The 24,098-nt window shown below is 46.9% G+C and overlaps 1 long non-coding RNA gene across 2 annotated transcripts in view; it reads left to right on the top strand.

Moving 5' to 3' along the window:
• The window catches only part of LOC129048168 (uncharacterized), a 60,975-nt gene that overhangs the window by 4,207 nt on the left and 32,670 nt on the right, over window positions 1-24,098 (top strand). For both annotated transcript variants that reach the window (XR_010141481.1, XR_008510279.2), the window contains exons 2-3: window positions 10,752-10,954; window positions 21,951-22,079. This is a non-coding gene — a long non-coding RNA (uncharacterized LOC129048168). The remainder of the gene's footprint in view (window positions 1-10,751; window positions 10,955-21,950; window positions 22,080-24,098) is intronic.

The following is a 24,098-nucleotide window of genomic DNA, read 5'->3' as shown; positions in this document are numbered from 1 at the left end:
CTTCTGCCTCAGCTTCCCGAGTAGCTTGGATTACAGGCACCCACCACCCTGCCTGGCTAATTTTTGTATTTTTAGTAGAGATAAGGTTTCACCATGTTGGCCAGGTTGGTCTCGAAGTCCTGACCTCAAGTGATCTGCCCACATCGGCTTCCCAAAGTGCTGGGATTACAGGCATGAGCCACCGTGCCCGGCCACTCTTTGTTTATTTATGTTCAGACACAGGGTCTTGCTCTGTCGCCCAGGCTGGAGTGCAGTGGTGCAGTCATGACTCACGGCAGCCTCAAACTCGCAGACTACCTTCCCACCTCAGCCTTCTGAGTACCTGGGACTACAGGTGTGCACCGCCACACCCAGCTAACTTTCTAAATTTTTTGTAGAGATAAGGGTCTTGCTATGTTACGCAGGCTGGTTTTGAATTCCTGACCCCAAGCAATCATCCCACCTCGGCCTCTCAAAGCACTAAGATTACAGGTATGAGCCACTGCACCTGGCCCCCAAAGGTACTCTTCATATTCCTACCCCTAGACGCCAAAGTCAGGAGTTACTGTCTTGGGAAACGATTCTATCTGAGAGGAGATAGACTCCTGAGTGCCTGGAGAAGGGAATGGCAGAGAAATCAGGGAATGTGGGTTCCTTACAAGGTCACATGGAGGGGACGGCCAGTGAAGTCAATCCTGTGGGTTGAGTATGCGGAGAGAGATTAGCGGTCAGGGCGGAGGCTTCTAAAAGAAATGGAGGGACTTCTTATTCTCCAGTGTAAATTCCATTGAAAACTGGGCCTGTATCTTCCGGCTGTGGCTGAGGGCGAAGTCCAAGGCTATCTCCAGGCGGGTGAGGAAAGGCTGGTGAAGGAGTTGTGTGGATGGCTCAGCCGCTCGCTCCTCCAGAACCACGAGGCAACCCCACAGCCTGCTGCCGCCTCCATTCTACCAGGCAACGCTGGCTGCTGTATCCATGCGCCTGTATTTTCTCAAGAGTAAATAACACCAGAGCACAGCTCTCTCTCCCCAAAGCCTAAATCATTCAGCAAAACGTGGTCATGTCCAGCAAAGAAAATCACTGTCAGCGGCCAAACATGGAAACAAGTACAAGCCCACATTAAAAATGTTGCAAATCGGTCAGGCGCGGTGTCTCACGCCTGTAATCCCAGCACTTTGGGAAGCCAAGGTGGGCGGATCCCGTGAGCCCAGGAGTTTGAGACCAGCGTGGGCAACATGGCGAAACCCCGTCTACAAAAGTTACAGAATATTAGCTGGGCGTGGAGGCACATGCTTGTAGTTCCAGCTACTCGTGGGCTTGAGTCCAGGAGGTCGAGGCTGCAGTGAGCTATGTTTGTGCCACTGCACTCCAGCCTGGGTGACAAAAAGAGATCCTGTCTCAAAAAAAAAAAAAAAAAGTTGAAGAGCGTTGTCGAAGAAAGAAACACGACTCTGGCATAACCCAAAGCAGCTCCGGACTCCACTTTCATCACCCCCCTCCAATAAAGCAGGACTATATATAGGAAGGTTAAACCCCCACTCCAATAAAGGAAGGTTAATCCATAGAATCCCGAGATTTCTCACAAACTCTCTGGAACAAATGAAGCAGCCTCAGGAGATAGGAAATATCATAGGATAAAAGCTCCGACATACCCCCAGGCTCTCAGGATCCTGGCCCCTTTCCAGAGTTCCACAAAATGTAAAGCAGTGACTGGAAGACTTGAGGCCTCCATATGGCAGGAAGAATGCCCTAATTAAGTAGAGTGAAATCTGGAACAAGACGTTTCACAAAGTCTCAGCCGAGAAGGCAGGACGCAGCTTCTCCAGCAAAGGCAATGCCAGCCTCCAGCTGAATCTCTCTCTGACATTTCTTCCTGCCAAGTTACTAGGTACAGGAAAGTGGCTCTAACTTCAAAATCCCTGTCCCCACACTGTCGTTCAGAAGGGTAGGCACAAAGCAACAAGATAAGGAGTGAAGTATGCCAAGGAGAATCCAACCTCCCTCTAAGACAGAAACAGAAGGTTGGGACCCCACTGCAGACCTGCAGGCATAATAATGAGAAAAAGGGCTGGTGCCGTGGCTCCTGCCTGTAATCCTAGCACTTTGAGTGGCCAAGGCCGGTGGATCACTTGAGCCCAGGGGTTTGAGACCAGCCTGGCCAACATGGCAAAACTGTCTCTACTAAAAATACAAAAATTAGCCAGATGTGGTGGCAGGCACCTATAATCCCAGCTACTCAGAAGGCTGAGGCAGGAGAATCTCTTGAGCCCGGGAGGCGGAGGGTGCAGTGAGCCGAGATTGTGCCACTGCACTTCAGCCTAGGCAACAGAGTGAGACTCTGTTGAAAGGAAGGCAGGAAGGAAGGAAGGAAGGGAAGGAAAAAGGAAGGAAGAAAGAAACACCTGTGCTAGTGACAGATGCAGACACCTGCCTGGAGGAAAACCTGACCCTGAAGTCACTTGCAGTGCCCTATGATGTGTCATGCTGCAACAGATACTCCTGACCCCCAAATCTCCTTGGACAGGCAGCATTGCTGCTGACAACTCAGCTGCTCACCTGCCTGGGAGGCTGGGAGGCGTCCCTGCCACAGGGGCATTCTGCAGCCAAGGATGGCTGAGGGCAGACGGCTGGCCCCTGGCCCTAAGGTGGGACCGACCCTGTAACATGGCTCAGGCCCTAAATGCTAACTTGTGGGGTCTGCAACTTGGGGAACCACTTTGTGAGCAAGCTAGAGGAGGAAATAGAGAAGGTTGTTCCTACAGCTCATCTGTTTCTCGTTCTTTCCCCACCCAAGATAAAATATTTCAGAGGCCTTGGTGTGGCTGTCCAGGGAGGCATTTCTGCCCAGGAATTGGGTCTCACTGAGGCTTCTCCTGGGCCTGCCCTCCAAGCAGCTGCAGGCAGTGGGCAGGTGGAACTGGTTCTCCAGGCAAGGCTGGTGATGAGACATCTTCCTGTGTGTTTACATGGCACAAGCCCAGAACACCTGCAGACGGGGCCACGTTGGATGCCTTCTGATGCCATTTTCTATCCCCAAATACTCTGCTTGACCCTGTGTCTGGATTGTTTTTGAAGGAGAGACTTCTTTTCTGTGAGTCAGAGCCCTCCCCCTTCCAACCTAGAGCACTACTGAGGCCACATCGGAAGAGCTGGCGCGGTCGGGGTCACTCTTGTCCACTAGATAAGCAGTCGATCAAAGGGGTTTAAGGAGACAGATCCATGGCCTTGAACAGCGGTTTCTCCTGAGCAGCTGGTCTACCTGCTGCACTGGGCCTGGTCTCACGTGTGGCTCACATTGGGCCTCATTGTGACTTCATTCTGTATCTTTCTTCCCCATCAAAAAGTGAGGTTTTGCCCAGTGCCTCCCTTCCTTCTGACATCTGAAATTCCAGTTAGAGCGCATTCCACATCCTGAAGGCTTTGTCAACCTGCAAGACGCAGCTGCTACTCAGAGAGGCATGGCCACATTCTTCCTCAGTGTCTGGTTTCTAGGAGGACACAGGACTGGGAGGACCTGTGGGAGGAAGGAAAGAGTGAGACAGTGACCAGGGAGGGAGGGCTGAGGAAGCTAAGGGTCGCTTCATCTGCTTTACAGTTTGGCCCTGGACTTTCATCCTGCTTTGGGCCAGATGTGGGAAAGAGGGTGACTAGAAACAGGGGTCCACAAGGACCCTCTGCTCCTCTTCCCCTGCATATGCCAAGTCTAAACCTCACTTTAAATATTAGATCAAAATAAGACGTCACTTCTCTGTGGAGTCTAAAATAGTCAAACGCATAGAAGCAGGGTGTCAAATGGTGGTCACCGGGGGTGGGGCTATGGTTAAATGATACAAAGCTTCAGTTATGCAACATAAACAAGTTCCAGGGATTTACTATACAGTATAGTTCCTAGAGCTAACCCTCATGTATTGCATACGTAAATGTGCAGAGGGTAGATCTTATGTTGCATTCTTTCTTTTTTCGTGTTTTTTTTTGAGATGGAGTCTCCCTCTGTCGCCAGGCTGGAGTGCAGTGCCGCAATCTCGGCTCACTGCAACCTCTGCCTCCCAGGTTTAAGCGATTCTCCTGCCTCAGCCTCCTGAGTAGCTGGGACTACAGGCACCCACCACCACGTCCAGCTAATTTTTGTATTTTTAGTAGAGACGGGGTTTCACCATGTTGGCCAGGGTGGTCTTGATCTCTTGACCTCGTGATCCATCCGCCTCGGCCTTCCAAAGTGCTGGGATTACAGGCCTGAGCCACTGCACCTGGCCCTGTGTTAGTTCTTTTTTGTAGACAGGGTCTTGCTTGGTTGCCCAGGCTGGAGTACAGTGGTGCAATCATAACTCACTGCAGTCTCAAACTCTTGGGCTGAAGCAATCCTCCCATCTCAGCCTCCCGAGTAGCGGGACTACATGTGTGCACCACCACGCCCAGCTAATTTTTATATTTCTTTTGTAGCAATAGGATGTTGTCCAGGCAGGTCTCGAACTCCTGAGCTCAAGTGATCCTCCCACCTTGGCCTCCCAAAGCACTGAGATTACAGGCATGACCCACTGTGCCCAACCTTGTGCTGTGTTTTTAACACAAACAGAGATGTGTGCACACACAAATAATAATAAACAGGGCAGGAGGAACCTTTGGGAGGTGATGGATGTGTTTATAGATTTGAGGTGGTAATGGTTTCACCATTGTATACTTTATCCCCAAACTCATTGAAATGTAGACATTAAATATATACAGCTTTTTTTTTTTTAACATGCCAACCATACTTCAATAAAGTGGTTTTAAAAAATAAGATCAACCCAATGGTAAATGTGGTGAACCCAACCCCCGCCTCTCTAACTTGTTGAGCTACAAAAGAGGAAGAAGCCAGGAGCACAGCTGCTGTTGGCTCCATGCCTAATGACTGAAGCCTTCTATGAGTTGGGTTTGTTATCATGTTTGGCTCCTGGACTGGATTGTTTTCTTTCCTTTTTAAGACATTTGAAGTTCTTTGATGAGCTGGTGTTTATAGTTCATGTTCTTTCATGCCAAACGAGCACTTCTTATTATCTAGAATTACAAAAGCATTTGGTGTTTTCCAAGCTTAGGTGGCCAGCTTCAGAATCCAAGAAGGGATTACTTTATACCATACAGGGGGGTTGGAAAAAGTCAGATGTAAATCAGATTTCTGACAGTTAGTAATATTTAAAATTTATTAGAGAAGAGACTAAAAGGAAACCTCTGATGAATTTTCTTTCTTTGTTTTCTTGGTAAAATGAAATCATTCACATTCTGCCATGAGTATAACTGCCTCTATTCTAGGCAATTTCTGTATTGTAAATTGGGACTTTGTGTTGGTGATTTTAGAGTGAGGCATGCCTGTTACATAAATGCGTTCTTGCTTTGGATCCTCTGCACAGTTTTCCTGTCTTTTCCTTCGATTCTTTTTCCTTGGCCACTTTTATTTTAATTGAACGGTGAGTCATAAAGCAAGTGCATTCGAAGCTAGACCAAGATATTCAGGGACTGTCCCAAGAAACCCGGGCTGGCAGCCTCCCCAGTTGTAGGGGAAGCCATCGGTTTCCATAACCAGTCCAACTGGCAAAAGGTATTCATAGTCTGCAGTGCTTTTTAACGCACTGGTGCGGTGAGAACGGGTTGTATGTCCCTTTTTTGCCAGCCCCGAGCAAATGAAACAATCTCTGTTCACAGCCTCATCCTACAGAGCATTCAGAAACCACTTCCCCTAGAGATCTTTAAAAATAGACCTGAAAACAGGCCTCTGCCGCCTTGAGGGCTTTGGGGTGGTTCCTGCCTGGAAGCCGAGGAGGCCCTGATGGAGCCGGGGGCTTCTCTATCCTGGACTGCGGTCTCGGAACTCTGCCTTCAAGATTCCATCAGATCCTGAGGGCAGCTGAAGTCACTGAATCCTGAATGACTTGGCAGGGAAGAAGCGATGACTCATGACTCGTAAGATTAGGCAGGACTTAAAGATGTGAGGCTGTTGGCTCATTGAGATGAAAGGTGGCCTTCTTCTCTCTCCTCTGAGAGGTTTCACGTGGGCCTCCGGTGCCCGGAAGAACAAGGTGCACCGGCTGTAGATCCGGCTTGCATGCTGCTTGAGCAAATGGCCAGGCAGGGCCACTCCCGGGTCTCGGGGCCCAGCCCTCCCCACAGCCTTGTCCCGATGGTCACTAAGGATGTGCATCTCCAGCAATCAGGCAGGCCTGGAATATCAAAGGCAGATTCTTTTTTTTTTTGGAGGGGGGGTTTCTTTAAAGTAATATGTACAGGATGTGCAGGTTTGTTACATAGGGAAACGTGCGCCATGGTGGTTTGCTGCACCTGTCAACCCATCACCTAGGTATGAAGCCCGCCATGCATTAGCTATTTTCCCTAATGCTCTCCCTGTCCTTGCCCTCCCCCAACAGGCCCCAGTGTGTGATGTTCCCCTCCCTGTGTCCATGTGTTCTCATTGTTCAGCTCCCACTTACAAGAGAACATGCGGTGTTTGGCTTCCTGTTCCTGAGTTGGTTTGCTGAGGGTGATGGCTTCTAGCTTCATCCATGTCCCTGCAAAGGACATTATCTCGTTCCTTTTTATGGCTGGATAGTATTCCGTGCTGTGTATGTACTACAGTTTCTTTATCTAGTCTATCATTGATGGGCATTTGGGTTGATTCCCTGTCTTTGCTATCGTGAATAGTGCTGCAGTGAACCTATGTATGCATGCCTCTGTGGCGATTCCTCAAAGACTGAGAACCGGAAATACCATTTGAGCCAGCAATCCCATTACTGGGTGCATACCCCAAGGCAGATTCTTTTCCTTGTGTGATTCTGGGAGGCACCAAGCAGAGGGGCTCTGATCGGAGGGTTCTATAAGTGAGGCAGCTTCTGGATTTCCACGCAGGAGATGAACATGAAAGAAGGCTTACCAGGGACCCCATTCTGGAGCCAGGGGACATTTGGGGCCCTGAGATCCAACCTTCCCCACCTTCCTAGCCCACCATGCCTCGGTGTTTATCTTCTACCATTCAGGTTCTCGTCTCCACGTTTCCAGGGCCCCACTGAGAAAGGCAGGGGCCACTCCCACAGCAAATTCACAATTAAAGGGGAACCGAAGGTCACATTCTTGTTTGGAGGCGGATGTCGTTTCTGCTTCTCTGTGCATTGTCATCCACGAATGCATTTACCCAGCAAACACCTATTAAACAACTACTGTGTGTACAGCCCAGACTCTGCCTGGGCGGGCGGCTGGAAGTCCACACCCCTGCCACTGGATGTGTGTGTGTGTATGTGTGTGTGTCTAAGACAGAGAGGAGAGAGAAGGGGTGTGCAATAAATGCACCATTTTAATCTGGTTTTAGAGGCAGTGAGTGCTGCCCACAAATAGTGTGGGTTCAAGTAAGTCCCCCGGGCACATCCCTTCCTTGGCTGACAGTTGAAGTTGAAGGTCGCCATAGACACCGCTGCCTTTGGAAAGGAAGAAGCCCCTGAAGGATGCAGCATATTTAGAAGTCGCATGTGGAACACAGTGGGGCGGTGGGGACTCTTTAAGGATTTATTGTACAAATTTACCTACCTAGGTCCGTGGACATGTTTCTGTATGTACACCGGGCTCTAAAGGAGTCTTTCTGAATAGCAATAAATAGCAACACCTCCTTGTTTAGTCCCAGGGCCTCCAGGATCCCCTGGAAGTGGGGCCGGAGTGGGGGCTAAGGGAACAGAGCTCTGTCCTGGGAACAGAGCTTGTTCCATCTGGCTGTGACGTACGTTTTAACAACTCTGTTTCCTGCTGTCCTCAATCCGGTAGGTTAGGCTTCCCCCATGGGCTGCCTGTCCTACATGGAGGCGCCTTCTACCTCGTTCTAGGCAGTATTTCAGGCTTAAATATCACCCTTCGCAAAGAATGTAAATGCTAGCGTGAGAGGGCGCAGCGTTAGACAGATTGTGGATTTAAGTAGTGATTATAGCACTTCTCAGAAATGCCTGCACAATGATTAGTACCACATATATATTGTATGGGGGTGGCTTAAATCTCTTTGGAAGAGAGAGACTTCAAATGCAGCGGCACTGGTTTTAAAACAAGCTTAATTTAATGTCTGAGGGCCCATTCTATCACCAGGATATCAATGCTATTGTGAGATGTATTGAAACATTTAACCCTAAAGTCATGGGCAGACACTTTTTCTGTTTCTAGAATGATTGAAAAGGAGAAGGAGGAGAAGGAGAAGGAGGGAGAGGAGGAGAAGGAGGAGGAGAAGGAGGAGGAGGGAGAGGAGGAAAGGAGGAGGGGGAGGGGGAGGAGGAAGAACAAGAAAGAAAGAAGAAGAAAAATCACACAAGGCCCCGTGACTGTTTTGTGAGGAGGAAAGAACTTCCCTTGGCCTCTTTATACCATCTAGCTGAGCCCAGAAGAGACAGAGCTTTCCGGAACTGGGATTTTCATGGCTGGGCCAGCCCTGCTAGGGTCCTCTGTGCTGGCTCACATTTTGTTTAAAGTCCCACCCTAGCTGGGATTTCATTTGCAATGTATGTCGCCCCTAATGAGGTAATAAATGCCTCAAAGTCATAATAACTGTTCCCACGATATTTGTTCCCTCCGTTCTTTTTTTTTTTTTTTTTTTTTGAGACAGAGTCTTGCTCTGTCGCCCAGGCTGGAGTGCAATGTTGTGATCACAGCTCACTGCAACCTCTCCATGCTAGGCTCAAGCCACCCTCCCGCCCCGGGCCTCGCGAGTAGCTGGGACCACAGGCCCATATCACCACATCCGGCTATTTTTTTTTTGTATTTTTGCTAGAGACAGGGGTCTTTCTATATTGCCCAGGCTGGTCTCGAACTCCTGAGCTCAAGCAATCCACCTGCCTTGGCCTCCCAAAGTGCTGGGATTACTAGGCATGAGCCACCGTGCCCGGCCTTTCCCTGTATTCTTTATTCTGCCGGTGTCTGCTTTAGGAAGTTCACGGACTGATGGGACAAACATGCACAATCATACAAGGAAGCTGGGGGTGCCAGGAGGGCTGCACTAAGGCCCTGAGACCCCCTACATCGGGGGTCTGCCCAGACCCTGCATGGCCTCCGACTAGGTGGGTAAATACAATCTGGGGTTGGTATTAGGAAACCACTTGTTTGCAGGTATTATATGCCACATTCTCCAATAACAATTTTGTAAGAAATAGAGCTGATGCATTTGGTCTCCATCTGCCTAGATTCTTTGTCTCATTTCTCAATGGGCTCAGAACTTAACAGTGGCAGGGTGCTCTTTTGGGGGCCATATTGAACTCCAGTAGTGACAGTTAGGTCAGCCCTGATGTCTGACAGTTAAAAGAAAAAGAATGTCAGGCAAGTGCTATGTATCCAAAATGGTGAAGTTGGGGAGCAGTGGGTGAACTTTCCTGGCACAGGGAACCGAAAACACAGAGGCTTAGAAATGGGAAGGCACAAGAGTGTCTGAAGACTGTGAAACCCCGAAGCTGCTGGAATACCGGGTGAGGAAAGAGGGGTTGAGAAGAAGCTAGAGAAATAGCCAGACCAATTCAAGCAGGGGTTGCGAGGCTACAGAAAAGTTTGCATCGTATTCTAAATGCTATGGGAAGTCGCTGAAGGATCTTAAGCAGGGCAATGATGCGGGTTTATTCACTCCTTCGGAAGTCATTCTTTTTAACTCTGTAGAGAATGGTCTGGCTGTGGGCCTTGAGAACAGACAAAGAGAGAAGACTCAGGAGACTTTTTGCACTAGTCCGGGGCAAGTCTAGATGATGCTCACCTAGACCATGACAGCAGCAATAAACCACTGGAGGGAAATCCTCAGATGGGAGACATCACTGGGAGAGGAAAGCCCCAGAATCTGCTGATGAATCGGATGTCGGGGGAGAGGGAAGAATTTGGGATGAATCCTAAGTTCTGGCTTGATGAGTGGATGGGTGTTGATGCCATTTATAGGGATGTGAAGACCGGGAGGAGCCTGGGGAAGACCTTTACATTTCAGGTGTTCTAAGACTTCTTGGAGGCAATGTCAGGTAAGCGGTTGGATACAGGAGCCGACTCTCAGAGGGTCTTGAGGAACCCTGGCATTGAGAGGCATGTGTGGGAGGACATCCACGCAGAGGGGACAAGCGACCACATCCATGTCATCCTGCCTGGACAGTCATTTGGCTAGAGGACACTAATGACGCAGCTATCGTGTATTATTCAGCAGGGCTTGGGGCTGGATGATATAGACAGCTTCCTTTGGAAAATTCTTTCTAGCAAGCCTAGCATTATAAAGGATTATGGCATGATTTCGTTTTGGGGAAATTTTCATCACTTCTAGGATATTTTTTCTTCTCTATACGATAAGTAGTTGTCAGTCATTTTCTCATTGAGGGCAAAAGTCGCAGAAGGCTTTTTATTCATTATGATTAATGTCCTTTGAAAAAAGACCCTTTAATTAATGTTCCTATTGGGCACAGAGCTTTTTAAAGACACCATTGCCTCCCCAACACACACAGCTGTGTTTTATAGACTAATTGTCACCTAGCCAAAGGACCCCACAGGGATCTGCAATTTGTCCCACCTCTGCCCTGCCACACTTCCTGCAACGCTCCTAACTGCTGAATCCCATTCAGCCCCATGAAAGTGGTGGCCGATATTTAAAGTTCATTTCAGGAAGGTTTCATAATAACTGGGGAAAATAACATAATCTCGTTTTAAAACATTTCCTTCCTCTGTTCTGCTGATAGAATCAAACAATCCAGAGTTCCATCTGTCCTGTCACAGGTCCAGATTTTAGGATGTGGTTTTGAAGTTATTTGTTTTCTTTGTTTCAGGGTACCTCTGTGGGATTCCCTCCCCTTCTGGATGGGTGCAGGCTGTACCACTTGACCCTTGGATTTGCAATTCCGGGAGGAAAATAATGAGCCAGCATTGTCGGAAAATGTCACTCTGCCCCAGTGATCAGTCCCTAAGACTGGGGAGGGAAGTCAAGCTTGAAACGGCGAGTTGATTTTCTCTTCAAGGAACACTTTTAAAGGTAATAGGTCTTACCCCTCTGGTCCCCTGAACAACACAGGGCTCTTGTATGACATGATCTCAGTGCTGGGTGAAGGTGGAAAGGGATTGCGCCCTGCAGCTCTGTCAATTGCTCCTTTCCTGGTTTCCAATAAGCCCATCTCTTTCCCTCCTGCTTCCAGTGCAAGGGTAGGCAATCTTTTTCTGAAAGGAGCCAGATAGAAAATATTTTATTTTATTTTATTTTGAGACAGGGTCTCACTCTGTCACCCAGGCTGGAGTGCAGTGGCACAATGATAGCCCACTGCAGCCTCGACCTTTGGGCGTGAGCCATCCTCTCACCTCAGTCCTCTGTGTAGCTGGGATTACAGGAATGCACCACCATGCCCAGCTAATTAAAAAATTTTTTTTTTGTCCAGCCTGGCCAACATGGCAAAACTCCGCCTCCACTAAAAATACAAAAATTAGCTGGGTGTGGTGGCATGTGCCTGTCATCCCAGCTACTCAAGAGGCTGAGGCAGGAGAATCACTTGAACCCAGAAGGCAGAGGTTGCAGTGAGCTGAGATCGCGCCATTGCACTCTGGCCTGGCGACAGAGCAAGACTTCGTCTCAAAAAAAAATATATTTTTTTTGTAGAGACAAAATCTTGCTGTGTTGCCCAGGCTGGTCTCGAACTTCTGGGCTCAAACGATCCTCCCTCCTCAGTCTCCCAAAGTGCTTAGATTACAGGTGTGAGCCATGGCGCCTGGCCAGGAAATACTTTAGACTCTGTGGACCACACAGTCTTTCACGCTGACTCAACTCCGTCCTGCAGCCTGAAGCAGCCACAGACAGTATGTGAACAGCTGAGGGTGACTGCGCTCCAGTGAAACTATTTCTGGGTGTTGAAATTTGAATTTCAAATAATTTTCACATGTCATGAAGTAGTGTTCTTCTTTTGGTTTTTTAACCACTTCAAAATGTAAAAACATTCTAAGCCCATGTGTTGCACAAAACCGGGCAGCAGGCAGGATGGATCTGGCTCATGGGCTGCGGTTTCCCGACTCTTCCTTTTTTTTTTTTTTTTTTTTTGAGACAGAGTCTCACTCTGTCACCCAGGCTGGAGTGCAGTGGCGCAATCTCAGCTCCCTGCAATCTCGCCTTCCGGGTTCAAGCAATTCTCCTGTCTCAGCCTCTTGAGCGGCTGGGATTATAGGCACGTGCCACCACACCTGGTTAATTTTTATATTTTTAGTAGAAACAGGGTTTCACCATGTTGGCCAGGCTGGTGTCAAACTCCTGGCTTCAAGTGATCCTCCTGTCTCAACCTCCCGAAGTGTTGGGATTACAGGCGTGAGCCACCGCGCCTGGCCCTGACTCTTCTTAGTTTGTGGCTTTAGTGCGAATCTCCCCCCCGGCAACTGGGGTCTTGTGGCTTCATCTTTGCCACCCTCATCAAAATCCCGTCTCTACCAGAGTCTCGCTTGTCGCCCAGGCTGGAGTGGGGTGGTGCGATCTCTGCTCACTGCAGCCTCCGCCTCCCGGGTTCGCGCAGGGATGTGAGTGCTAGTTTCTATCTGAGTGTGATAGAAAAGGGGGAAGGACGCTTCTCATTCCTGTTTTTTTATTCTTCATTGATTTCACCCCACTGCTTCTGCCTCTGCGCTCATCTCCTCTGCTAGATGTTGACTTCCTAAGGTGCCACTTTCTTTTATGTTCCCCATCTCCCCTGTGAGCTCTAAATGCCCTTACAGGTGTCTCATCAGACCTCACGGTTGGCCAGGCTTTGTGGCTCAGGCCTGTAATACCAGCACTTTGGGAGGCCAAGGCAGGAGGATTGCTTGAGGCAGGAATTCGGGACCAGCCTGGGCAACATAGTGAGACCTCGTCTCTACAAAAATTAAAAAAAATAGCCAGGTGTGGTGGTGCATACCTCTGGCCCCAGCTACTTGGAAGGCGGAGGCAGAAAGATCCCTTGAGCTCAGGGGTTTGAGGCTGCAGTGAGCCATGATTGTGCCACCGCACTCCAGCCTAGGCAACAGAGTGAGATTCTGTCTCTAAAAAACAAACAAACAAAAGAACTCACACTTTTGTTCCCCCCGTCTCTCAAACCCATGGTGGCCAAATGCAACCCAAACTGTCTGTGGGATACAAGTTTTACAGGTTTGCAGCAAAATGAGAAAAATGGGGATGATGGAGGAAATTTTCCATAAGGCTAAATTTACTCTCTTTAAAGGGGTACCTTTTATTCTAAGATGATGCCTTTTATACCTTTTGGGAATTACAGTGTCTGATTCTTTGTGAAAGTAGATGGTGGTAATTCATAAACAAAAAAGTTACTCATGCAAATTGCTTTTTTTCTTTCGATAATTTTACTAAATTTTGAAATCCAAAAGACTGAGAACATCATTATGATTTTGACTCCCAAGTCTGCATTTCCAACCCCAACTTCTCTCCTGGGTTCCAGACCCATAGATCTTAACTACCCAGTGGACGTCTTACCTGGATACGCGGTAAGCACCTCCAATGCTGCATAGCTAACTTGAAATATTTTATTTTCCTGGTCCTCCTTCATCTCATCTCTCCTTCCCACCACTCCTTGAAATAAACCCAGATTTCCCTCTTCTTCCTGAATCCCCCAGCAAGGTCCAGAACATTGCTCTGCCTTTAATCACTCAGGCTAGAACCATGGAGTTTTATTTCACTCTTTCTGCTTTCTCTCTCTGTCTGATCCGTTGCTGGGTTCTGTTGATTTGACCTCAGATAAGTCTACTGTATTTGTTCTCTCCACTGTATCTCCACCACCTCTTCCTCTTTCAGTGTTTAATTGTTTCTTCCCAAGTGCTCTCTGCTCTATCAGCGTTCTCTCCAGTGGCCAATCCACTATCATCAGTAGTCATTGTATTAGCCTGTTCTCACACTGCTATGAAGAAGTAGCTGAGACTGGATAATTTATAAGAAGAGAGGTTTAATTGGCTCACGGTTCTGCAGGCTGTACAGGAAGCATGGCAGGATCTGCTTCTGGTGAGGCCTCAGGAAGCTTCCAATTCATGGTGGAAGGAAAATGAGGAGCCAGCACTTCACATGGCCAGAACAGGAGGAAGAGAGCGAGGCAGGAGGTGCCACACACTTTTAAACAAGCAGATCTCATGAAAACTCATTCGCTATCACCAAGACAATCCCCAAGAGGGTGGCACTAGGACATTCATGAGAAATCTGCCCTCACGATCCAATTACCTCCCACCAGGCCCCACCTCCAGCATTGGGGATTACATTTCAACATGAGATTTGAGGGGGGACACAGATCCAAACCATATCAGTCATCTTCCTGAAGAGACTTGATATGTCAATCACCTGCTCAAAGAAACCATCAAATTCGATAGAATGGAGCTATGGTTTCCTTATCCTAGTACTCAAGGCCCTCTGTGATTCTCCCGCAGCCACCTTGCCATGCTCATTTTAGATTCCTCCTCCCCTGACGTTCCCTATTCCTATCATTCAAGATACTTTCAATGTTGAATATCCTTGGCTGCCATCTTTCTTCTTTAGCTAATGCATTTCTCTTATTTAGAATTCCCTTACTCTCTCCAAGTAACTGAATCCTTCTCCATCTTCAAGACCTAACCTAAATGTCACTTCTATGCAATGTTCCTTGAATTTGTCCAGACCTGTCTCTTCCCCAAACAACAATCAAAGCAATCTTTCCCCAATACTAAGTGGAGTATTTCTTGCCTTATCTTGAAGCCCTGTACTGGCTACCCGTTGCTCTTATAAAAAAGATCAACACTCTTAGCATTGCCTGCAAGGCCCTGGTACATCTGCCTACATTGCACTTTCCAACCTCATTCCTCACCATCCCTGTGATGGTTAATTTTTTGTGTCAACTTGACTGGGCCTGGATATTTGATCAAATATGATTTCTGGTGTGTCTGCAAGGGTGTTTTTGCATGAGATTAATTTTTTTTTTTTTTTTTTTTTTTTGAGGCAGAGTCTTGCTCTGTCTCCCAGGCTGGAGTGCAGTGGTGGGATCTTGGCACATTGCAACCTCCACCTCCTGGGTTCAAGTGATTCTCCTGCCTCAGCCTCCCAAGTAGCTGAGATTACAGGCACCTGCCACCATGCCTGGTTAATTTTCGTATTTTTAGTAGAGACAGGGTTTCACCATGTTAGCCAGGCTGGTCTGTAACTCTTGGCCTCATGTGATCCACCCACCTCAGCCTCCCAAGTGCTGGGATTACAGGCATGAGCTACCGTGCCTGGCCTGAAATTACTTTTTTAATGCCTGTGTCCCTTTCCAGACTCTAAACTTCTTGAGGGCAGGGTCCTTGACTGTCTTTTTCCTCCCTGTAGCCTCAGCACACAGCAAAGGGCCATGAATGTGATTCAAGGATTTTTGCTCCTTAGTTCAGTTTAATCCGGGTTCTTGTCTCACAGCCGGGAAAAAATAGGCACGCGGACACATTGAAGGGTGAGGAGGGCGGAATTGATTAAGCAAAAGGAAAGCTCTCAGTTAAAGGAAGGGTCCTGCCTGCAGGCTTCCACTTCACAAATTGAATACCAGGCTGCCACCCAAAAGGCCAAGGCCAAAAAGTCCAAAAGGCCAGGCTCCTCCGCTGCTTAAGGGGAATTCCTGGTGGGTCCACCCCATTCTTCCAGTGGGCAGGTGGGCCCTTAGTCTGAGCCACTCCATATTGGTTTATTTCCCTTACTGCGCAGGTGTGAAGGGATGGAATTTTTGACCATGGGCATGTTTAGACAAGCCTCCTGTGTACAACGACCTGGGCAGGTCGGGGGTTCTCTGGGGACCCTTCCCTACTGGCCTGATCATTTGGCTTGCTCCTGGCTCTATCAAATGGGGGAACGAATGAGTGACTAGATCCCTGTGCTTGTGGCTGGAATGACACTGAAGTGATTATGTTCTGCAGAAGATAACAAAATCGTCAGGGTAAGAAAAGAAGTCAACTGCCTGCCTGCTGTAATCTGTGTTAAGAAATGTCAATCCTGAAGAAAAAGATGTTTTTCATCTTTTCCTTCCAGTTAAAAAAAAAAAAATCACTATTGCTCTATCACAGCTAAGATAAAATTCAATCTAATTAAGGTGACAAGGTGTTTCTGGTTGGGTAATCTTGCTCATCGTGCTTCCTAAAGTGTGTGCCCAGCTGGATGGTAATAAATGACTAAGAATTCCAGGGCAGATGAAATCCTAATTTTTGTTTCTTCATGTCTGTTTGTCTCCCACTTTCCATAATGACTTCCATATGGTGATAAACATGATTTATAGCTGTATTTTTTAGTTAAAATGTGCGAATTGTGGCTCTCTGACATGCCTCCTTGTTTTTACTTTGCAATCTTTCATAGGAAGCAGGTTGTTCTCTGGCACTGAGCACCCCCCGATTGCTGGGCAAAATGAAGCTGAATTCACAGCCACTGAGTTTCCCACAGGCCAACCACACCATTGCTCCGAAAGACCTTGAAGTTCCCTCCTTCCACCTCCTCCACCTCTTACCTTCCTTCTTCCTCCCACACACTGACTTGGCCAGTTTCCATCAGAAGTTTGGAATGGGATATTTCTCTCATTCAGCTACAGCGTAAGAAGTTCTGTTTGCAGTATTACAAGGGACACCAGATGAACTTAACTGCAGAAGTGAGCCCCCAGATAGGAGGCTTTGTTCCTCCCTGTAGCCTCAGCACACAGCACAGGGCCCCATAAGAGGCCATCGACTTGTTGACAAATGTATCTTGTGGGTCTTCTTGAGATCTGTGCTATGGTAGATGCTAGAGAGCTACGGAGGCACAGCATCGTCTGTTTCTGATGAATGAATATTTAGTGGATACTTGTCATGTGCAATGCAGAAGACAGCCGAGGGAGCTGGAAAACTCATCCATTGAAGTGGGGCATATTGGGAAGAAAGGGAGGACGGAAGGAAGAAAGGAAGGAAGGAGGGAGGGAGGGAGGGAAGGAAGGAGGGAGGCAGAGAAGCCAGGTGGGAAACTTGCTGTTTTCTGGTGTGAGTATGGTGTCCACAATGACAAATTGTAAAGAAAACACGAAACCCTCACAGGACCCTTTTCTGCTTGGGGTCCCTGTGCCTGGCTGCCCAGATGTCTGGGGGAGCACTGTTCCCCCAATATCTTCAGTGCCTACTCCCTTACCTTCTTCAAGTCTTTCCTCAAGTATTACCTCCTCCATGAAGCCTCTCTGATTATGCTATTTAAAATTGCAATCCAGCTGGGCGCCGTGGCTCACGCCTGTGATCCCAACACTTTGGGAGGCTGAGGTGGGCAGATCGCTTGAGGCCAGGAGTTCAAGACCAGTCTGACCAACATGGTGAAATACTGTCCCTACTAAAAATGCAAAAATCAGCCAGGCGTGGTGGTGTGCACCTGTAGTCCCAGGTACTCGGGAGACTGAGGCAGGAGAGTCGCTTGAACCTGGGAGGCGGAGGCTGCAGTGAGCCAAGATTGCTCCGCTGCACTCCACCCTGGGCGACAGAGTGAGACTCCATCTAAAAAAAAAAAAAAAAAGTGCAATCCCCACCCTGAAACGTTTCCTGCTTTGCATTTGCAAATCCTCTTTGACCTTCCCAGCTGTTTCTTCTTTTATAGACTTACCATCTTCCCACATACCACAGGCACACCTAGTTGTTGTTGTTTTTTTTGTTTTGATTTTTGTTTTTTTTTTTTGAGACAGAGTCTCACTCTGTCACCCAGGCTGGAGTGTAGTGGCGCGATCTCGACTTACTGCAACCTCTGCCTCCCGGGTTCAAGCAGTTCTCCTGCCTCAGCCTCCCTAGTACCTGGGACTACAGGCACACGCCACCACACCCGGCTAATTTTTTGTATTTTAGTAGAGACGGGATTTCACCGTGTTGCCCAGGCTGGTCGTGAACTCCTGAGCTTAGGCAATCCGCCCACCTCAGCCTCCCAAAGTGCTGGGATTACAGGCGTGAGCCACCGTGCCCGGCCAGGCCCACCTCGTTTTATTGTGCATCCGTTTATTGTGCTTTGCAGATATTGTACTTTTTACAAAATGGGAGGTTTGTGGCAGTCCTGCATGGAGCAAGCCTATTGGTGCCGTTTTTCCAAGACCCATGTGCTCACTTTATGTCCCTGTGTCCCATTCTGGTAATTGTCACAGTATTTTAAGCTTTTTCATTATTGTTATATCTGTGATGGTGATCTGTGATCTTTGCTGTTACTATCGTAATTGTTTCAGGGCACCAAGAATTGTGCTCATAAAATGGGGAACTTAATCGATATATGTTGTGTGTGTTCTGACTATTCCACTGATGGCCGCTCCCTGTCTCTCTCCCTCTCCTTACACCTGCCTATTCCTGAGATACAGAAATATTGAATAAGGCCAATTAGTGCCCTACGATGCCTCTAAGTGTTCAAGCAAAAGGAAGAGTGTTGTACATCTCTCACTTTAAATTGCAAGCTGGACATGATGAAGCGTAGTAAGGAAGGCACGTCCAAAGCCAAGACAGGCTGAAAGCTAGGCCTCTTGAACCAGTTAGCTGAGTTATGAATGAAAAAAGTTATTGGGGCTGGGTGTGATGTCTCACGCCTGTAACCCCAGCACTTTGGGAGGCCGAGGTGGCCTTGAGGCCAGGAGTTTGAGACCAGCCTGGCCAACATAGTGAAACCCTCATTTCTACTAAAAACACAAAAATTAGCTGGGTATGGTGGCACGTGCCTATAGTCCCAGCTACTCAGGAGGCTGAGGCAGGAAAATCGCTTGAATCTGGGAGGCAGATGCTGCAGTGAACCGAGATTGCGCCACTGCACTCCAGTCTGGGCGACACGGTAAGACTCCATCTCAAAAAAAAAAAAAAAAAAAGTTCTTGAAGGAAATTAAAAGTGCTACTCCAGTGAACCCATGAATGATCAGAAAGCAAAACAACCTTATTGCCGATTATGGAGAAATCAGTAATCAGTTGGTAGCTGTCAACATCGAGCCACAGCCCTCCACCAGCTGAAAGAGTTGCTGAAGGCTTAGATGATGGTTAGCGTTTTTGTTTTTGTTTTTAGCAATAAGGTATTTTAAAAATTAAGTTAGTATGCACATTGTTTTTTAGACATAATACTATTGCACACTTAATAAACTCTGGTAAAACATCAACATAATTCTTATATGCACTGGGAAATCAAAAAAATTGAGTGGCTTGCTTTATCGTGATAATTCACTTTATTGCAGTGGCCTAGAACTGCAATATCTCCGAGGTCTGCTTGTATATAATACACTTACTTATTGTGGATATGAGTTAGGTTTGCTCCCATCCCCACTAGAGCGTAAGCTCTGCAAAGTTTATCTGTCTTATTCGCTGACGTACCTTAAGTGCCTAGAACAGGGCCTGGCATGTGATAGATGCCATTTGCATTCAAGTGGCAGGAGTTTGGATGATTGCGGTCTGGACTTCTGATGCCGAAACCAGGGAATGAATGGAGGAAGTGAGACTCTGGATGAAACAGGAGCAGGTCAAATTTAGACAACGGAAGGCCATAGGGATCCATACCCCCGGTGGGGTGCCCCACAGGCAGAGGCGCAAATAAAACGTCGGTGAGAAGCCCAGCCCGTGGGTCCTGGAAAACTAGGATGAAGTGGGAGGGAGGGGCGGGAGGCTGAGAACCGGGAAAGCTGGGCAGAGGCGTGTGGACTCTTTGTGGTGAGCCGCGAAGAGACTGGGGAGTGGCAAGATAAAAGCTTTGTTTTAGAAGAGCTACACGGCTGCTAAATATAGGCTGGACTGCAAAGTGGAGTCAGAGAAAGCCAGAGACATCTGCTGGGAAGTTGTTAGCCAGTGGTCAGGGAAGGTCTGAACAAGGTGATCATAAAAGATCATCTGAAACAGATCTTGGAAGAAGCAACAGATTTTTTTCTAATTTTCTTATTATGAAAAGTTTCAAGCATACAAAAATATGTAATAGTTATCACCATACATATACATATGTGTGTATATACGTATGTGTATGTGATTCAACAGCTCCAACAACTGAATTTTAATTGGATTTTATTTCATTTACCAAGAACCTACAAATGGTGGCTCACAGTAGGTACATTCTATATGCAGAAAACATTTTTCCAATTGTTACAAGACCTAGGATTCGACATCGCATCATATTTTCTTATTATAATTTCAGTAGAGTCAAGACTATAATAGCATTTTAAACATTCTAGGTCCTTGAATACGAACCTCTGTGCAAAGTCACCATTCATTAAGTTACTGGTGAAGGGAATGGGATGCTGTTTGGCTTAGTGTGCCTGTGACTGTAATTTTTGTCAGCAAAATAGGTTTTGTTGGTTGCTGTTTTTTGAGATGGGGTCTCTGCTTGTCACCCAAGCTGGAGTGCAATGGCACAATCTCAGCTCACTGTATCCTCGACCTTCCGGGCTCAAGGGATCCTCCTACCGCAGCCTCCTGAATAGCTGGGAACACAGGCATGCACCACCATGCCGGCTGATTTTGTTTATTTTTTGCAGAGACAAGGTCTCACTATATTGCCTAGGCTGTTCTTCAGTGCCTGAGCTCAAGTGATCCTCCCACCTCAGCCTTCCAAAGTGCTGGGACTACAGGCAGGAGCCGCTGAACCTGGCCATAGCCACTGTGCTCGGCCAAGCAAAATAGTTTTTAAACATTCATGTTCGCTGGAGAGAGATGAAAAAATATTGTTTTGTTCCCCTCTACAGAAAACAAAGGCTTCTGTGATCAATATTTTATGTCAAACATCCTGTGAGGATGAAGGGCCCTTCTATGCTTCACCATTTTAACCTCTCATTTGGAAAAGCAAAAAGGTGAAAGAGTGAAATGCGAAGGCGAAACTGCTGAGGAAAATGATACTTAGCCTGACATGTTGTTACTTCTTATTTCCAGCTTTCTTCCTTTCCCTAGTCTTCTGGTTTGTTTGTTTGTTTGTTTGTTTTCTCAGCCTGACCCAGTGTTACTTCCTGTGTCAATTCTAGGCCCAGGAGAAGCTGTGTTCACAAAATCTCTCCTGGATGACTTGTTCAGAAGCCAATTCAGTAAATTCAAACTGTTCCAGAGTCCCTGTTTGAAAACCACAGATGCCGTGGACCCACTAAGGTTGAGTTGTGCTGCAGTAAAGTGTTTTGTGTTCTTTGTGTAATGAAACTCCCCAGATAAAGGACTTGGAATTGAGCTTTTGAACTACAGATGGTCGTGTTCCAGTGAGGATCCTGGCCACTTAGTTCCCAGAATCCTTGACCCTGGGCCTGTGAATTCCTCATTCTGAGAGGGTCTGGATGATGTTAGTGGATACTACGCTGTTTCCAAGTAGATAGCTGGAGCCTCCAGCTGATAGACCCAAGGGTCAAACGGTCTGGAAGTGGAGTGCGTGAGAGGACTGGCCCATTCTTTGTGAAGAAGTTCCATCCATCCCCACTTACAATCCCTCAGTCATTCTATGTATTTGTCTGACTCATGAGAGGACAGATGTTCTTGTTCCTTTTTCCCATTCTTTTAAAATTCATTTCTAATTGAACATTTAACACATGAATACACTCTCGTTGTAAAAAGAAAATTCAATGCAGATAAAGACAAAAATCTCCCTTGATTCTTGCTGTGGTCTGAAAGTGTCCCCCAAGGTTCTTATGTAGAAACTTTTTTTTTTTTTTTTTGGGACAAGGTCTCGCTCTGTTGTCCAGGCTGGAATGCAGTGGCTCAATCATGGCTTACTACAGCCTTGAACTCCTGGGCTCAAGCGATCCTCCCACTTTAGCCTCCCAAGTAGCTGGGACCACGGGCATGCACCACATGGTGCCTGGGTAATTTTTAAAATTTTCTGTAGAGACAGGGTCTCCCTATGTTGCCCAGGCTGGTCTCAGCATCCTCCTGCCTCAGCCTCTCAAAGTGCTGGGATTACAGGTGTGAGCCACTGTGCTCATGTCTTATGTAGAAACTTACTAGCCAATGTGATAGTATTAAAAGTTGGGGCCTTTAGGAGGTGATTCGATCATTTAGGGCCCTTATAAAAGGGTGTGAAGGAGTGGATTCATTCCCTTTTCCATCCCTTCTTCCAGGTGAGGACGCAGTGTGTGTCCCCTCCAGGAGACACAGCGTTCAAGGCGCCATCTTGGAAGCAGAGACCAAGCCCTCGCCACACTAAACCAGCTGGCACTGTGATCTTGGGCTTGTCAGCCTCCACAATGGTAAGAAATAAATTTCTATTGTTTATAATTTACCCATTCTGTGGTATTTTGCTATAGCAGCTCAGATGGACTCAGACACTTCGCCAGCCACCAGCCCACTTCCTCCTAATTCTAGTTTCAGTTTGGTTTAATCTGTCCAGATTTTCTTGTCTGCATTTACATGACCATATTTATATACAGATGTATATAGTTTTCTGCAGACATTTACATAAATAATGTCATGCTTTCTGTGGTGTTCTACAACGTACAGCTTTCAGTTAATAATATGTCTTTCCCTAAAACCATTTATGTGGTCTTTTCCATATAAATCTTCATTTTTTTTTTTTTTTAACATGGAGTCTCTCTCTGTCACCAGGCTGGAGTGCAGTGGTGCGATCTTGGCTCCCTGCAACCTCCGCCTCCCAGGTTCAAGCGATTCTCCTGCCTCAGCCTCCCGAGTAGCTGGGACTACAGGTGAGTACCACCACGCCCGGCTAATTTTTGTATTTTTAGTAGAGACAGGGTTTCACCATGTTGGCCAGGATGGTCTTGATCTCTTGACCTCATGATCTGCCTGCCTCAGCCTCCCAAAGTGCTGGGATTACAAGGCGTAAGCCACCGTGCCTGGCCTAAATTTTCATTCTTTATTTTACTGCTGGAATTTAACCAGTCTCCCTAATGATGGCTATGTAAATTGTTTCTATTTTTATTTGTATTTTAAACATTGTTGTAATAAACATTTTTTGCTGGTTTGTGCACACACCTGAGTAGCTCTCTAGGACAGATGGAAACCAGGACAGATACCTGGCAGTGAATTGCTGGTTAAAGGCATGGAATTTTAATAAAGATGGATAGTGCCCAGGTACCATCCAAAACAAGTGATGTAAGTATAGATCAACAGTGCATAGGAGAGAACATATTTCTCTACCTTGGATATGGACAATCTTGAAATCTTTACCATTCTGCTTTGCACAAACATCATATCCCATTATTTACTATAATTGGCATTTCCATGGGAATTAGTGGGACTGAATAACTGCATTCACCATTAGTATTTTCTCGTGTGAATTGCCATGATATTCTTAAATCTGTGTTGACTTTCAAACACACATCCCCTCTATCTTTTATTTCTCACTAAGATTGCCTGTTTTTTTATTTCAGCAAATATGTGCACGCATAATTACAGAAATATGTGTGTTGTTTGAGGGGGTTGAAACGGAAATGCTTCTAGGACCAGCCCCCTCCTAAAAGGTGCTTTTTCCCTGGGTATCTCACCAAGGGTAAATTCTGATGGGGCCAGGACACACAAAACCAGTGTCCTGCCCCGCAGGCTGAGGGCATGTGTCGTTTAGACCTGATGCCTCTTTTTTGGGGTCTAGACTACAGTGGAACTGGGGGTCCTGTCCCTGATCTGAAATGGTTTGGAGAGCTTGTAGTCATTAACCATGAAGTAGGATGACTTTTGTTATCCTTTTTCTCTGTTTTTCAGTTTGGGAGGTTTCTATCACCATATCCTCAAGTTCAGAGATTCTTCCCTTGGCCGTGTCCATTCTACTCATGAGCCCATCCAAGGCAGTCTTCATGTCTGTTTTGGTGTCTTTGATCTCTAGCATTTCCTTGTGGTGGTTTTCCAGATTTTTCCATCACTCTGCTTACATTACCATCTGTTCTTCCATGTTGTCTAATTTTTTCCATTAGAGCCCTTTGCATATTAATCCTAGTGGTTTTAAATTCCTGGTCTGATAATTCCAACATTACTGCCATATCTGACTCTGGTTCTGGTGCTTGTTCAGTCTCTTCAGGCTGCGTTTGTTAGTTTGATCTTTTGGGATTCCTCACAATGTTTGGTTGAGAGGTGGGCATGATGTTAAGGAACTTGGATAAATGGGCATTTAGTATTGCCATGGTAAGGTGTTAAAGAGGGGAAGTGGTCTGTATAGTCCTACGTTGGGTCTTGGTCTTTTGGTGAGCCTCTGCCCCTGGACTTTTGAGGTGTTTTTCAGTTTGAGTTGTTCCCCCCAACCTTAGAGGGTACAGGTT

Source organism: Pongo abelii, chromosome 8 (genome assembly GCF_028885655.2).
Source record: "Pongo abelii isolate AG06213 chromosome 8, NHGRI_mPonAbe1-v2.0_pri, whole genome shotgun sequence".
Taxonomy (NCBI): domain Eukaryota; kingdom Metazoa; phylum Chordata; class Mammalia; order Primates; family Hominidae; genus Pongo; species Pongo abelii.
This window is presented reverse-complemented; position numbering and strand designations above follow the sequence as displayed.